We start from the raw sequence: 18,135 nt of genomic DNA on the forward strand, positions 1-18,135 counted from the left end.
TGTTGAATCGTTTCTGGTGTTTAAGCTCATTTATCCATTCCACCGACTATCCTAGATTTTACCCAACTATAATATCATTTTACAAAACCGAGCCTTCATTTATCAACTTCCATTTTTCTTATTTTTATACTTAAATCGAGCCTACTACCCTTATAAATTTACCATCACCTTAGAAAGCTTCCGCATCTTTAGCCTTATTTCATCCTATTTCCGATAACTCAACTATTCCTCGTCGACGATCGGGCGATCAAGTGAATCGACTCAATCAACCGAGCCGGATCACATCAATGGATTTCTTGATTGGGCTGGAATTTTGCTTATTGGGCCTCGCCTTCAAGAATTTGGGCTTTTGTGACTCGTATCATTCCCCCCTTCCTCAAAAAGATTCATCCTTGAATCTGAAAAATCAAATGAACTCGACTTTCCTCTATCGAACGGGACTAATGGCAATTGAGTCCACTGAGAAGAATAGCCATGAGATAGTAAATAGCAACGGAAATAAGCTTGTAGTCCAATCATAAGCATAATAGAACAGGTATAACGCATGTGAATGGACAGATTCAGATTACCATGCAAACAATCTAATTTACTCACCACTGCCTCGTCAAATATTTGAAACAAAGATGGACATGTTTTAAGGCATTCAGTCGTCTCACATTGTTCCCATAAACCATGAATAAATTGCGAGTAATAAATCAAATGGTAAACATAATCGTCACAAGTAGGTATTTGAAAAGATTCACATGGTTCACAGAGTTGCATAATCATACCATGCATTAATCGACGGTCTATAGATTCACTCACACATGCATTATCAAAAACAAGAATCTTTTTATCAACCATCAAAACAGATAGATCATCAATAAATAAAATAGGACAGTCAAGCACGTTTCGATCTAAGTGTTCATCAACACGATCTTTATCACTATCCGAGGAGTACAAAAGTGTTTCAAAGGTTTCAAGCATCTTACCTCGATAAGCAGAAGAATAAGGGTCGATTTTACCTTTTTCATTTAAAACAAACCTTCGCTCATCGGGGGCATAGTGTAGTCGAATCTTCGTTGTTGAGTTAACGTTTGTCAAATGGAACTCAAACTTCATGTACAACCACATAAACTGTTTAAGGCACGAATATAAATTGAAAACAAATTTGGAAAATTTTGTTACCTTATTCTCCAAAACAGATTTGGACAAATTCAAGGATTTTACACAAGGTAAATCAAGAGAATAACAAATCACGCTTCTTTTCGTAATGACTTTATCAACGACAATCGAAGAGTAACAATTAATCGGATCAAAATGAGGGGATCTTTTAAGAACTAAGTCACCAAAAGTTTTATCAATAATTTTCAAATCTGCATTGGACTCGATTTCTAAAATTTCCTTACCTCGCTTACCTTCGGGATCATGTAGTATGATTTCATCTTTGCTTAAGTTGATCGTATGAAAGCGTCTTTCATTTGAGAGGTATTGAAGTTGAAAGTTATCTTTCGATCTTTCGGGAACCTGAAAAGTAGCAACACAAGAAAAATTCATATCTTGGTTTGTGGAAACATTCCTCACTACCCTTTCCACGTCTTTTTCTTTTGTTTCTTTTTCTAATTCATTTTCTCTTCTTTCTTCAATTTCTTTTTCACTCTCAATCTCTTTTTGCTCTTTTTCATTCTCTTTTTCTTTTTCCTCACTTGTTTTAACAGAATTTTTCAGTTTGATTTGGTCCTCATGGACTTGTTCCAGAGTGAGCGGCACTAAGGTGAGTTTATTTCCTTGATGCTTGAAAGAATACCTATTGGTACGACCATCGTGAGTTTCTTTCCTTGATGCTTGAAAGAATACCTATTGGTACGACCATCGTGAGTGACTTTTCGATCCAGTTGCCACGGTTCTCCTAGCAACAAATGGCAGGCTTGAATAGGCATTACGTCGCACACAACTTCGTCTTGATACTTACCGATAGAAAAGGCGATGCGCACTTGTTGAGTGACCCTAAATTGGCCTTCGTTGCTAAGCCCTTGTAGTTGATAAGGTTGTGGATGCTTGGTAGTGGTTAAGCAAAGCTTTTCCACCATCGTCGTGCTGGCTATGTTCGAGCAACTTTCACCATCAATAATAACTCTACAAAGCTTACCTTGTACGTGGCAGCGAGTATGAAAGAGATGTTCTCGTTGCTGCTCGCTCTTTGGTTTTGCCAAAGATGATTGTCCATGATCATGACAATCATCATCCATTCTAGGGACACGTTGAGGGTTGCACCTATGGGCTGGTTATCCCTATCTTCCTTAATTGGATCTCGATATTGATGTTTTTGATTCACTCGTACCTCATTCAAAGTAGTATTCAATGCTTGAAGTGTAGCATTTATTTGTGTGATTGCAGCAGTATGTCTGTCTAACTGTTGTTGGACTTTCATAAGTGCATCATTATTATCACCTTTAGACATCTTCAACACCTGTAAACAATAAACACTCAACACTCAAAAATAAAAGTTAGCAAACCTCACCATTAATCACTCAAAAAGAAAAATCAAATTCTCAATGAGGTCGAATTCAATCTTGTGAGTTCTTTATCAGAGTTTATATCAACCAATTAGAGAGTGTGAACCAAACTACCAAAGAATCCTAATTTGCACTAGGATGCCAAAAACTGACGAGACACCAAGTGATTCGTGTTGCACCGAGGAAGGATTGTGCACACGTTTAAATCCTACTAACACAAGAAACAAGAAGGTGTTAGATATTTAAAAGGATAATAAAAAGCAAACAAATGAAAACCTACAGCTAAGAATCAATAAAAATTGCTGAAAACAGAAAACCCGAAAAACTGTGGAGTAACTTGACAACTTCGTTCGAGGTGTTCCCGATCTCAAAAAATCACAAAATTAAATCTTGAATGTCCTTAAATATTTAATTTTTGATCTGGAAAGTTTGGGCACCAAACTCAACCCGCTGAATTTTTTTAATTTTTATTGGATTTCGTCTTTTTTTCGATTTTTTGACTTTTTTGACTGATTTTTTTGTAGGAATAAATTTTTTATATTCAATCACAGTGCCACAAATATGTATGTAAAATTTCAGATCAATTTGACAACGTTTACCCACTCAAATAAAATTTTTTTGAAAGATTTTTCTGGGTAAAACTGCTGTTTTTGCTTTTAAATATTGAGATCAGTTTAGAAATCAACCAAGAACACCCAAAACGCCCAAAATCTGATACCAAATGGTACGGGGTTGTGCGCGGACCAAGATCGAGTTGCCAAGTCATGGGAAACTCCTACGAAAACCCTAAACAATCAGATTCGAAACGAAACAGAAAAATTAAAAGATTAGAACTTTGAATTTCCAGATCTGAAATAAAATCCCCAAATCAGCAAAGAATCAAATTGAGAATAGAAATAAGTTTTAGGGTTCTTGAAACCCTCAAAGAGATTGTGATTCTGCCCAATTGAACACCAAGATAGTTTTCCCCAAATTTCGACAATCTAATTTCACCCAAAAAGAGTATGGAAAAACCCTAGAAATTGGGGATTTTTGGGCTGATTCCTTAAGATAGAAAAAGGCTGAAAACACAATAAGAACAGAAAATAGATTAGATAATGATTCAGCACAAGTAGAAATAAAGAAAGTATTGACAGTAAGAAATTAAAAGATAAGTCCTAAGAAGCCTTGAAATCTCGAAAGATCTCACAACTCCCTTCAAACGGCTCTAATCTCCCCTCCAAAGAATATCAATGGCAAGAAGAAGGTTGAAGATGGCTCCCACAATCACAAGATTGTTAAAACAACTTCTAAAGAAAACTCAAGAGAGAAATCTTGGAGAAAACTCAAAAAAAATTCTGCTCTCAACAAATCTAAAATTTTAATAATAATGATAAGTGTTTAACAAGGTGGACAGCCATGCCTTTAAATAGGCCTTATAACTAGTCCTAATCTAATTAGAAAACTAAAATAAAAAAAACTCCTAATTATTTTAATATGGAAATTTGGTCAAAGGTCATTTTATCTGGGACTCTTGGACTGAATATTGACATAAAATTTAAACTAAGTAAATAAATAAATAAATAAATAAAAATAAAAATAAAAATAAAACTTTACAACTTGGGCCACTTTGACAATTTGGCCTGATTTTCAACTAAGTATGGATGGATTTCTTGATTGGGCTAGGATTTTGCTTATTGGGCCTCGCCTTCAAGAATTTGGGCTTTTGTGACTCGTATCAGATAGAAGCGGACCTTGACCCGTTACCTATATGGAGGTAAGAACCAAAGGTATAGGAAGATGGTTGAACGCCACACCGATTCGGTGATAAGTTCAATGGAGTTCGGATTGACACCACTAGCAAGCTAGTTAAGTCGCTTCGAGACTCGAACGAAAGAAGAGAGGAGGTAACCTCACAAGAACAAAAGTTCTATTAAGTTTAATTGATCAAATTCTGTAACCTTTTTACAAAGAGAAAAGAACTATTTATAGATTACATTAGATAGCCAAATAGACTAAGTAAATTCGGCTTTAATTGAATTAAACTAATCTAGAAATGTATCTTTAAAGGCTATGTCCAAATTCAGCTGAATGGTACTTCAATGGGGCAGCTTCATGGCTAAGGAAATGAACTTGAAGGCTTGGTGAATGTATGGGAGAGCAATGGACATGTCTAGGTTCGGCCAAGGTGTGAATGGACACTCCAAGAGATGCCTTTTGGCCGAATAGGTACTTAGGAGATCAATGGACAGCAACCGATGCATGTAAGTGAACATTCATGCATTCTTCCATTCATTGTATTAAATCATTCATGCATCATCCTTACGTTCATTGAACCAGCCCATTCATGAATCATCTTTAATTGTGTTCCCACATCATGCATTGTAAGTAGACGTTCATGCACCTAGCTTGAATGAATCTCCACATTCGGCTGTACCTACATGAAACATGAACAAATTAATTAAAATAGATATATTAATTAACACATAAATTTAAAATAGACAAAAATAAAGTCTTAAGCTAAACATATTAAATTCGACTAAGACAACTTTAAAAACATGAAATAAATCAAAACATAATTATGAGCTGTAATAACTTAAACTAAGTTAATAAAATACTTTAATTATTCAACCAATAAAATAAATGAGCTGAATTGTAGCTAAATTAAGCTCGATTGAGCTGAAATGAGCTCAATTGAGCTGGTCGGAGTTGAAACGAGCTAGAAAAGCTAAAATGGAGCTAAAATTAGCTTGCACTAAGGTGCATGGTTTCTTCAAGGAGTTGGATCGAGCTTCCTCATCTTCAACAAGCTGATTCTCCTTCCAAAACTTGAACAACAAAGCTGAAACAACTTCATGAAATCGCTTGGACCTAGCTCAGGTCATTGGCCCCTTTGGAAGCTCGAGGGAATCAAGACGAGGACTTGATGGGGCTTGGGGCGCGGTCACATCATATTTTGTGCATTCATGTATTTGACAAATACATGAACTTGTAAACACCCTGAATCTGGTCATACATGCACCTAATTAAATGTTGTTCATTCATGCATGTGGGATGTCCAAAAGAGATGTTTCTTCAAGCATTCATTGCGCCGTCCATGAGCATTGTACCTACAAGAAATAAAACAATTCATAAGACATCATGTGAACACACATAAATTCAGCACAATGTGAACACATTTAAGTTATGTGATATCTATGACATATTAATAACAAATATTAATATAAGACAAGTTTAATGCTTAAATAAATATGTGCAAATTTTATTTAATGCATTAAAGACAAAACTGAGTTAAACTAAAATGAGCTAAGCTTTAGCTCGTGAGCTAAAGTTGAGCTGAGATTAAACTCCTAAGCTGAAGTTGAGCTAAGGTTTAGCTCGTGAGCTAAATATGAGCTAGGAGTGAGCTTGGTTTAGCTCAGGCAAGTTGGATTGAGCTCGAATAAGCTGGATTTGAGCTGGATGGAGCTCGTGGAGCTGGAAACGAGCTTGGATCAGCTTGCCAACATGTCAATGCTCGGCTTGACAGGCTTGTTCGATGAAGTTCGCGGGGCGTGCTCGTATCATCCCCCCTCTTTTAGGCGACTTGTCCTCAAGTCGAGCTGTTTGTCCATGGGAGAACTTTGACTCGTGCATGGCTTTCCTCGATCAAATGGGATGGAAGATGTCACACAAACCAGAAAAATTCTTACCATAGCCAGTAAAAAGAAACTCAAAGGAGTCAGATTCAAATGTGTTCGATAGTTCATAAAAGATTCATTCAATCGAACATATGCCAAAAATCTGAATAGGTCAAAGCAAGCATACGTAAATTTATCGAAGAGTTTCGTTAGACCATCGTTGCAAACATGAAAACTAAGTTGGATCAAGGGATAATTGGTTGAAAATGATGGCAGGCACTTAAACACATTATTCCTCATCCAAAACCTTTTAATTTCTTTAATCGAATATAGAAACTCATTTGGTCCTTTGTCTTGCTCATGCAAGGTATGCCATGGCCAAAGGTATGCTAACTCTTCTTTTCGTTTTTGAACAACATGAGGAGTGTCTCCAAATTCCAACATAATAATCACATCATTACAATGCCAAAAGGAAAAATCCATCTCATCACAGTATAAATAATTTCCAAATAACAAATCAAGGGAATTTTCAACTTCAATCGAATTGAGCAAAGATATTTGAAAATTTTCAGATGACTTACCTTGACGAATATGAAGAGAAGAAAATTGAGGATTGGGTTTACCTTTCTCGGTCAAAATGAATCTTCTCTCTTTGGATAGATAACGTAAGACAAACCTATTACTCTGATAAATTTGAATAGGTGGTGACGCACCATGACTGTCTTGCTCCTCGAGGGGTGGAATTCACAAAAATGAGAATGGTTAGTATTATCGAAAACTATGGACTTAAATGGACAAGGAAAGTTACCATGGAAATTTGATTCAATTCCAAAAACATAGGTTGACCTTACCTTCTCGAAATGAAACGAAAATTCCAGATGTGGCCAAGCAAGGTGATTAGCAAACGAATCAAAATTGAAACCCAAATCATTGAATTTCACCTTCTTATCAAAAGTTCGAACATCAAGCAAACATAATTTGAATGCAAATGATGCAAAATGCTTAATGTTTCCGTAAAATAAATTCATGTAGCAAATACCAGGCTTGAACACACATACTTGATTAGGAATTCCAACAAGCAACATATTAGAAGAAGATATAATCAACTCACCACACGAATTATATTTCACTAGTTTAAACACACATGTTGAATTGACAAAACAGATCATACCAATATGCAAAAGGTTCATGCTTCAAGAGTATCAATCGAGAATGCAAATCACTACATGGAAATTTCGCACAAAAACTCAAAGATTGTCCATGAAGAACACAATTGCACATATCATGTGAAGATCTTTTAACATGGATGCCAAACAAAGAATTTTTAAAGAACATGCAAACAGGCAGATTTATCACAAATCAATTGAGCAGGCATATTTAAACATAAAGTTTTGACACATGAGTTCAAAAAGTTTGCAGGGTCATATCAAAATTTTTAAGTGACAGACTTTGATCAAACACATTCAAAATTCGCTTAGAGCAAACTAATCCAATGTTGTCAACAAATTTGCCAATGTAGTAATTGTCATAAGAAAAGCTGTATATGGTACCTTTTAAAACAAATTCGTTAACAATAGTAAGTGAACAAAAATTAGCCAAATCAAGTGACTTTGATTCGATAAACAAAGAATCCTTACCTTCGATCGCAAGTGGGTGGTTGTCATTTGTGAACTTACCTTTTTCGAACAACCTAAAACACCTCTCATTTGGAAGGTAATGTAGATGGAATTGGTCACACAAACCTCTAGGAACCTGAAAAGTTAATTCACAAGAAGATCGAACATGTGGGTTAGTAGAAATAATCCTCACTTGCTCACTTGTTTTCCCACTCGATTCTTTTTCTTCTGAATCACTCGTTTCTTTTATTTCAATTTCTTTCTCTGTAATCTCTTTTTCAATTTCTTTTTCAACTTCTTTTTCTCTCTCAAATTTCTTTTCATTCTCTTTTTCAATCTCATTTTCTTTTTCATTTTCTTTTTGCTTTTCAAAGGCTTTTTCAAAGGCTTTTTCAAGTTCTCTCAAGATTCGCTCATTTTCTCTCTTACTTGCCTCTTGCCTCTCTTTTCTTTTTATTTCATTTTCTTTTTCTTCTTTTGCTTTTGCTTTTTCTTTTCTTTTCTTTGTTTTCTCTTTACAAGAATGTACAAAAGAACGATGAGAATACAAATCTTGTTCGAAAGATGAAGAACTATTTGCATATGATTCACAATCAAAACTTCATGAAGAATACTCTGAGTAAGATTTCTTTGAAGATTAAATGATTTTTATATTGTAAATGGATCCCGATCCAGCTGTGGTAGATGAAGCAGAGAGTAATGCGCCAGCTCCGGCTGAAGGGGCAGCGCCGACTGAAAACCCACCTCCTACTGTTTGTCAGGGAGGAGGAAAAGGGATCGGGAAGCCTTTCTCCAAATGATGAGTGCATGGTACACTGAGTTCATTCGTACGAACCCAAATGTACGACCTCCCCCACCTCCCCCAATTCCTTAACCTATGCCTCCGATGCTCAGGGAGTGGATATGATAAAATTTCACAGAACCCCCGTTGACAGAATTCGTAAACAAGGGGCTGAAGAATTTAGAGCAAATATTGATGATGATGCAGAGAAAGCAGAGTTCTGGCTTGAAAATTCTATCCGGGTATTTGATGAATTATCTTGTACACCTGAAGAATGTTTGAAATGTGCTACATCTTTGTTGAGAGATTCAGCCTATAATTGGTGGAAGACTTTGATTTCAGTAGTACCGAAAGAGAGGGTAACCTGGGAATTCTTTCAAAAAGAGTTTCGGAAGAAATATATTAGTGAAAGATTTATTGATCAGAAATGTAAAGAGTTTCTTGAGCTGAAGCAAGGTAATATGACAGTCTCAGAATATGAAAGAGAGTTTGTTCGATTGAGTAAGTATGCTAGGGAATATGTTCCTACAGAAGCCAAGATGTGCCGACGATTTGAAGATGGGCTTAACGAAGACATTAAGGTATTTGTTGGGATCCTTGAACTAAAAGAAATGGTGGTATTGTCGATCGAGCTTGCAAGGCTGAAGAATTACTAAAGGAAAAGAAAAAGGTAGAATCTGAAACACGAAATTGGAAGAAAAGACCAATGAGTAATGCACCCTCACAGCAAACCGGAAAGTCAAGAAATATGAATCCTCGTTCCCAAGTTTCAGCTGGGCAATCATATGGAAATTTTAAGAAGTGAAATGTGGTTCCTAAATCTCAGACTGCTTCTGCGGCTAGTGTGGGAAATACGAGATTTGTTAAACCTGAGTGCCAGCGGTGTGGTAGAAATCATTTTGGTCCGTGCAGAGTAAATGAGTGTTTTCGATGTGGTTCTCCAGATCATTTTATTAGAGACTGCCCAGAGAGAGCTGAGAAAGAAAAATTTCAGAATGTAAAATCTAGTGGTGCAGACTCGAGGGGAAGGTATCCGAGAAAAGCTGGAAGTGAAACAAGCAGTAAGAATGTAGCCAGAGATGCAGCAGTTAGATCTGAAGGAAGAGCTCCGGCTAGAACCTATGCTATTAAAGCGCGTGAAGATGCTTCCTTACCCGATGTGATTACCGGTACATTTTCTCTTTATGATATTAATGTTATTGCTTTGATTGATCCCGGTTCTACTCAGTCATATGTATGAATGAAACTGGTGTCTAGTATGAATATACCTGTTGAGAACACAAAATTTATGATTAGAGTGTCGAACCCGTTAGGCAAATGCATGATAGTTGATAAAGTATGCAAGAAATGCCCTTTAATGATTCGGGGTCATTACTTTTCGGCCGACTTAATGTTGTTGCCGTTTGATGAATTTGATGTTATTTTGGGTATGGATTGGTTGACATTGCATGATGCTATAGTAAATTGCAAAGAAAAGGTTATAGAATTAAAATGTGAAAGTGGTGAAATCTTGCGGGTTGAACCAGACAAATCAGAGGCAATATTTAGTACGATTTCTTCGATGTCGGCTCAGAGATATTTGAGAAAGGGTTATGAAGCTTATTTGGCGTATGTAATTAATACAAAAGAAGTTGAAAAGAAAGTTGAATCAGTGCCGGTTGTGTGTGAATTTGCGAATGTATTTCCAGAAGAATTGCCGGGTTTGCCTCCAGTCAGGGAAGTAGAATTTGGTATAGATTTGATACCGGGAACAGCTCCGATCTCGATTGCTCCATATAGAATGGCACCAACAGAGTTGAAAGAATTAAAGTCGCAGTTGCAAGAGTTGACTGATAAAGGCTTTGTGAGACCGAGTTTTTCACCTTGGGGTGCTCCCGTGTTATTTGTGAAAAAGAAGGATGGTTCTATGAGATTATGTGTTGATTATCGGCAGTTAAACAAGGTGACAATCAAAAACAAGTATCCATTACCGAGAATTGATGATTTGTTTGATCAGCTAAAAGGAGCGACATGGTTTTCAAAGATTGACTTGAGATCTGGGTATTATCAGCTGCGAGTGAAAGAGTCAGATGTGCCTAAAACTGCTTTTAGAACAAGGTACAGTCATTATGAATTTTTAGTTATGCCATTCGGGTTGACGAATGCTCCTGCTGTGTTTATGGACTTAATGAATCGCATATTTCGGCCTTACCTGGACAGATTTGTTGTGGTGTTTATAGATGATATTTTAATTTATTCAAAAGATGAGACAGAGCATGCTGAGCATTTGAGGATAGTTTTGCAAACTTTGAGAGATAAGCAGCTGTATGCTAAGTTTAGTAAAAGTGAATTTTGGCTTCGGGAAGTTGGATTTTTGGGTCATATTGTTTCAGGTGATGGTATACGGGTTGATCCTAGTAAAATTTCAGCCATTGTTGATTGGAAACCACCGAAAAATGTAACTGAAGTTAGGAGTTTCTTGGGGCTAGCTGGGTATTATCGGCGGTTCGTAAATAAATTTTCTATAATTGCTGCTCCTATGACTAGACTATGATGCGATCCCGGTCGCATCATGTTTCGGTACATCTCGACTACATCGAGATTGGCCTAAACTCGAGGGGCCCAAATGCAAAATGAGACCTTTAAATTCATTTATGCTGTTGGAATAAAGACTTGATTTATCTTAGTTACTTTAGTCTTTAATTATGTCTTATTTATTAAATACATATTTTAATTATGACATGCATTATGTGTTCTGCATTTAATAAAGTCATACATTATGTGACTCCGATGTTAGTTTAAGTCAGCTTCATTAAATTAAGTCTTGCATTAAGTAACTCATTTGTTCATTTAGTTTGCATTTTAAACCATGCATTTAAGCATCTTAGTTTAATAAATGAGTTGCTGGACATTTATTCAACTAGTTTAATTAATAAGTGTTTTTGTTGAACTTTATTTAATAGTTGCTTCTTTAAATAATCTAGTTCCTAGGATAATTTATTGATGCATGAATTTAAGTTCATTTAATAATGCTTCTCTTAATTAAACTTGTTGCTGGAATAAATGATGCATAAGTGTTAGTTCATTTATTTAAGTTAGTTGTTAATTTGTTTTAAGCTTAATAAATGAATAAATGTGACGGTTACATGTGTTAATTGCAGGTGACTTTTTAGCTCCCATCTATTATTATTAAAGGCTGTTATGCATTCAATAAGGTGACTTTTCAAGAGATTTTAGTTACAAAAGAGAGGGTTGTTACAAAGAGGCTTTAAATATCATTAAGAAGTTGTTTCTATCAATTAAAGGAGAGCATTATCCTTCTTTAAATTAGGCAGCAACTTTGTTTCATCTTCCATAACCGTTTGCTTCATGAGTAATCACTACATGCATTCAATTCTCCATCAAAGAAGCTGGTGTCTTTTCGGTTGCTCATGGAGACTTCAAAAGACTTTACTTTTTGGACATTTTTGAATGATATTCTGCCAAATTTGTGAGGCAAACTTTTCTCTGTTTTCGTTCAAAGATTTGTTGGCTACCTAGTGTTCTAGTTGTGTCATCCATTTTCTTTGTTGAAAACTGAACTTATCACTACTCGTAGTGTGGCGTTCAAACATACCAAGGTTCCTACTTTGCTAAGTAGCAGGTCGAGGTTCTCATATTCTCCATCCGACCACCTTGAAAACTTATAAACATTTGGGTCAATATTTTCTAATATTGGTTCGTGTTTGTTTTTGAGATCATTTTCATTTCCATTCCATTCCATCTTTTCGTTTCATTATAACCAAACCTACAAAAACTTTATATCCATAAACCCATCTACACAAACTTCATATCCATAAACCCATCTTTGAATCCTTTTACATAGCTTCCGCCATTATTTACGTTAAAACATCCTTTTGAACAAATCGAACGCTATTCCTTCGTAGACGGTCGGGCAAACTCACATACGACTCGACTCACCCCGAGGCAGATAGTATCAGACTACTCCGAAAGGATGTTAAATTTGAATGGACGGAAGAATGTCAACAGAGTTTTGAAGAATTGAAAAAGTTATTAACTGAAGCACCAGTGTTGATACAACCCGAATCAGGTAAAAAATTTGTGGTGTATAGTGATGCTTCTCTAAATGATTTGGGGTGTGTCCTCATGCAAGAAGGAAAAGTGGTGGCTTATGGTTCGAGGCAGTTAAAACCTCATGAGAGGAATTATCCTACTCACGATTTGGAATTGGCTGCAGTGGTGTTTGCTTTGAAGATTTGGCGACATTATTTGTATGGTGAAAAGTGCCGAGTATATATCGATCACAAAAGTCTTAAATACTTGATGTCACAAAAAGACTTGAATTTGAGACAGCGAAGATGGTTAGAGTTATTGAAAGATTACGAGCTTGTTATTGATTATCATCCGGGAAAAGCGAATGTGGTTGCCGATGCTTTAAGCAGAAAGTTGTTGTTTTCTTTGAGAGTTATGAACGCTCAGTTGAAAATTTCAGATGACGGTTCGATTCTAGCAGAGTTAAGAGCAAGACCGATGTTTTTACAAGAGATTTCTGAAGCTCAAAAAAAGGATCAAGATTTGCTAACCAAAAGAAAACAGTGTGAAGCTGATACGGGATCAGATTTCAGAATCGGTTCTGATGGTTGTTTGATGTTTAAAAATCAGATTTGTGTACCGAAAAATGATGAGTTGATTCAAAAGATTTGTTTGGCGGTTCATCCGGGCAGTACGAAGATGTATAATGACTTAAAGAAAATGTACTGGTGGAGTGGAATGAAAAGAGATATTTCCGAGTTTGTATCAAAGTGCTTAGTTTGTCAACAAGTGAAAGCTGAACACCAGGTACCTTCGGGATTACTTCAGCCTATTATGGTTCCTGAATGGAAATGGGATAGGATTACTATGGATTTTATATCAAGGTTGCCGTTAACTCCAGGGAAGAAAAATGCAATCTGGGCAATAGTTGACAGACTGACTAAATCGGCTCATTTTATTCCGGTACGTACAGATTATTCTCTTAATAAGTTGGCTGAATTGTATATCCGAGAGATTGTTAGACTTTATGGGATACCTTTGTCAATCATTTCGGATAGAGATCCGAGGTTTACCTCACGGTTTTGGCAAAAGTTGCAAGAGGCATTAGGTACAAAGTTAAATTTCAGCACTGCCTTTCATCCACAAACTGATGGACAATCAGAGAGAGTAATTCAGATTCTTGAAGACATGCTCAGATGTTGCGTATTGGAATTTCAAGATAGTTGGGAAAGGTACTTACCATTGGTAGAATTTGCTTATAATAATAGTTATCAGACAAGTTTGAAGATGGAACCTTATGAAGCATTATATGGTCGTAAATGTCAGACGCCATTGTATTGGACTGAACTCAAGGAAAATCAGATTTATGGAGTTGATTTAATAAAAGAAACCGAAGAAAAGGTGAAAGTGATTCGAGATTGTTTGAAAGCTGCTTCAGATAGACAGAAATCTTATGCGGATTTGAAACGAAAAGAAATGGAGTTTCAAGTTGGTGATAAGGTATTTTTGAAAGTGTCTCCATGGAAGAAAGTCCTTAGAGTTGGACGAAAGGGCAAGTTAAGTCCGCGTTTTATTGGACCGTATGAAATAATTGAAAAAGTTGGACCGGTAGCATATCGGCTAGCGTTACCACCCGAATTAGAGAAGATTCATGATGTGTTTCACGTATCTATGTTACGCCGGTATCGTTCGGATCCTTCACATATAATTTCACCGACAAAAATTGAACTGCGACCGGATATGACTTATGAAGAAGAACCGGTTAAGATTTTAGCTTGAGAAGTTAAACAACTAAGAAATAAAAGTGTTGCACTTGTGAAAGTGTTGTGGCAAAAGCATGGGGTAGAAGAGACTACATGGGAACCTGAAGAAACTATGAGAAACCAATATCCACACCTGTTTACCGGTAAGATTTTCGAGGACGAAAATCCTTAAAAGGGGGAGAGTTGTAATATCCTGAATTAGGGCTTAATCAGAATAGTGGTTTCGTGACCACAAATTCGAGATAGAAATAATTATTTTATAATTATTTTGATGATTATGATATGATTGCATGATTGTGTGAAAATTTCATGATGAAATTCTATGTCTAAAGTGCTTAAATTGAAAGTAGGGACTAAATCGAATAAGTTGCAAAACTTGCATTCTAGAAGTTTTTAGTATGAAATTGTTTTGGAATATTAATCAGGAGGTCTTAAACAGCAATTTGACCAATTTTAAGTTCATGGACAAAATTAGGACATGGAAGGAATTTTTGGAAAGTTTAGTAGTAAGGGTATTTTGGTCATTTAGTTATTAAAATGAATTAAAAACAAAATTAAAAGCCAATTTTTGTCCATCTTCTTCATTAGGCCGAAATTTCAAGGGTTCTCCATATCTAGGGTTTGTTTCAAGCTTCCAAGCTCCATAGTAAGTGATTCCAAGCCCCGTTTTTAATGTTCTTTACGTTTTTGGAATCCCGGTAGCTCGATTAAGCTTATGTTAGCAATAATTCAACCTAGGGTTTATATTTGGAAAAATACCCATAGGTGAAATTCGTGTATTTTGATGTTTTATGATAGAATATGAGGTTTTAAATTATATTAGACAACTTGTGCTACTCGGTTTTGAGTGAAAACGAGTAAAAGGGCTTAATCGGCAAAAATACCTAATAGTCACAAGTATATGTTAGAGAGAGAATTTGATGTTGCCATAGAAGGGAAAAGTGATCAGCATGTTATAAAACATAAGAATAAGGAATAAAGTTTAATTCCTGAGCCTAGGGGCAAAAGTGTAATTATGCAAAAGTTTAGGGGCAAAAGTGTAATTTTTCCAAAGTTCTTATTAAATGCTGTTTTGATGAATATATGTATTAAATAAGATTAATTTGGCATTATAGATCAAGAGAAACGAGATTCAAGTCGCGATCGAGGAAAAGAAAAGATTGTGGACTAAATTGCAAAATCTTTATATTTTGGTACCAAGGTAAGTTCATGTGTAAATAATGTAGCATAATTGTTATTTTTAAGTTATTGATGTTAATTATATGATACGCTGATTTTTAATCGTGAAATATTATGCTTTGTGTTTAATGTTGAGTAATATGCAAATCATGTTTACTACTTGATAAATATGAATTGCTACCGAGTATCGGTTCCGATATTCCATGGAAGACGACAAATGTGAGATCGAGGGAAAAAGCCCGTTTGAACCTTAGGAATAGATTAGGATACAAGTGACATGTCACTAGGATGGTTGAGCATCCGAACTCGTTGAGTTGAGTCCGAGTTCACCTATGGATGCGAATGTCCGAACTCGTTGAGTTGAGTCTGAGTTCGTGAGATGTAACTAGGCATCCGAACTCGTTGAGTTGAGTCCGAGTTCACTTATGGATGTGAATGCCCGAGCTCGTTGAGTTGAGTCCGAGTTCACTTAGGGGCGGGTTACATGATTCCTTGATTACATATGAGGCACTTATGTGCAAATTATCCGTGTATCCGAGTTGTATTCCGATGTGTTCAACGGGTGAAATTTCTAGTGAAATGGAAGAACACTTAAGATGCAAGTGACGTTTTGGTAAGTGTTGTGAAATGGACACTTTGGACAGGTATGTTCTTAACCCTCAGGTTGAAATTAGATACAACAACGATAAGGTGGTAAGATGATGAATGATGTTTAGAAATGTGATATATGTTTTGGTGATACCATGCTAAAGTTGTTTGGTATATTTGTATTGTTATGTTACTTGTTATTTACATATGAACTTTCTAAGCATTTATGCTTACTCCCTCCTCTTTATTTACTGTAGTTTTGAACAAGCCAGCTCGGGAATCGGGACGGGTCGAAGGTTCGATCACACTATCCAAAGGACTTTCATCTGGGTAAATGGCTTGTAAAACTTAAGTATGGCATGTATAGCAATATACTTATTTTGTGTAAATAATTTTATGATATGGCCATGTTTGGTTGAGAAAATGTTTGATATTGATAAGTCATGGTGATGGCTAATTTAGATCACGTTTGATATTATGGAAGTTTAATAGGTTATCTAGTTCATAAAAATTCATGGAAAGATGAAACTTGCCTTAAAACAGAATATTGCTGCAGCAATGACATGAATTTGAAAAATCACTAAAAATAGTATAAATGGAACTAAATAATGAGTAAGTTATTAAATTGAAGCTTAATGAGTCTATTTTCATGTGGATTGAACAAAACAGGCATATAAATTATATTTTATGAGATATTTAAACTTTTGTGAAACAGGGCCAGAGTGATTTCTGGATCCCCTGTTCTGACTTTAAAAATTCATAATAAATTTTTAAAAAAATAATTAGAAGTTTTTCTTTATATGTACAGATTCCTTATTGAGTCTAGTTTTAAGAAAAACAAACCTTGTAGTCATTGAAATTCTGTATAGAGAGATATCTGATTCGTAATACATAGATGTCAGAGCAGTCAAACCCTGAAACAGGGGATACTTTAACTAATAAACTGTACTAATTTTCCCAACCAAAAATTCTAGAAAAAAATTAGTAAATACATATATGAGTCTAGATTTAGGGAAAATTTACAGATCTTGATTTCGAGTTTCATAACTCGAGATATGATTTTTCTTGTAACTGTGATGCGAGTAGCTAGAAAGCTGTGAATGTAGAAACAAATGATTTGAAGTTCTTAAATTGATAAATTATGTTCGGTAACCCCTCAAGCTCGACTCCGGTGATGGTCTCGGGCGTGGGGACGTTACAAGAAATGTGAACAGAATTAATTCAAGCTAATGTGAACACAAATATCAACATTAAATTCGGTTATGACAAATTTATTTATCATCAATAAACACTTTTAAGGCATACTTAATATAACTAATGTGAACTAAATTTAATATGTAGGATATTAATTAACAAATTATTGAACTTATTAAATAAAAAGTCAATAGTAGTCAAATGAATTCAAAGTGAACTCCACGAGCTGATGTTTAATTCATGAGCTAAACTGGAGCTGGGCTTAAACTCGTGAGCTGATAATGAGCTGGTTCCGAGCTAATGAGCTGGTGTGGAGCTACATGGGAGCTAACTTGAGCTGAAGGTGAGCTCGGTGAGCTGAACTGAACTTGTAGAAAGTTCGGCATGGATTCCCAAAATTGCCACCAGCTAGTTCGATAGGTCTAGCATTGACGTCATCCCACACTTGCTGAACTAAAGCTATAACAGCTTCTTTAAATTGTTTTGCACAATCCCTTGTGATCGGCCCTTGAGGTAGCACCATTGGATCTCAGCTTGGACTCGACTTATGGAATAGCGGGATTGTATCACGGGTAGTTGAGTCGAATTCACTTAGTTGCCCGATCGTAGTCGAGAGAGTTGTTCGTGCCTTTAATTTTTAGTAATAGAAGTAAAAAAATAGAATAGGATAAGTGGAAGATTTCGAGAAGTGTAGAATTAGCAATAGGTTCGGCTAAGGGTAGCAAAGATGGATGAAGGATAGAAGGCTCGGTTTGGTTAACAAGAAAGAAATTTGAAATGGGAATGGAAAACGAACTCAACTTCAGGAATGATTCAACACTAAAAAGTGTCACCCCGATTCCTATATGGTTAAGGTGAAAAATATGGATAGATGGATCGGTGAATGCCACACCAAAGCTGGTGATAAGT

The sequence above is a fragment of the Gossypium hirsutum genome, chromosome A13, assembly GCF_007990345.1.
Source record: "Gossypium hirsutum isolate 1008001.06 chromosome A13, Gossypium_hirsutum_v2.1, whole genome shotgun sequence".
NCBI classification, from domain to species: domain Eukaryota; kingdom Viridiplantae; phylum Streptophyta; class Magnoliopsida; order Malvales; family Malvaceae; genus Gossypium; species Gossypium hirsutum.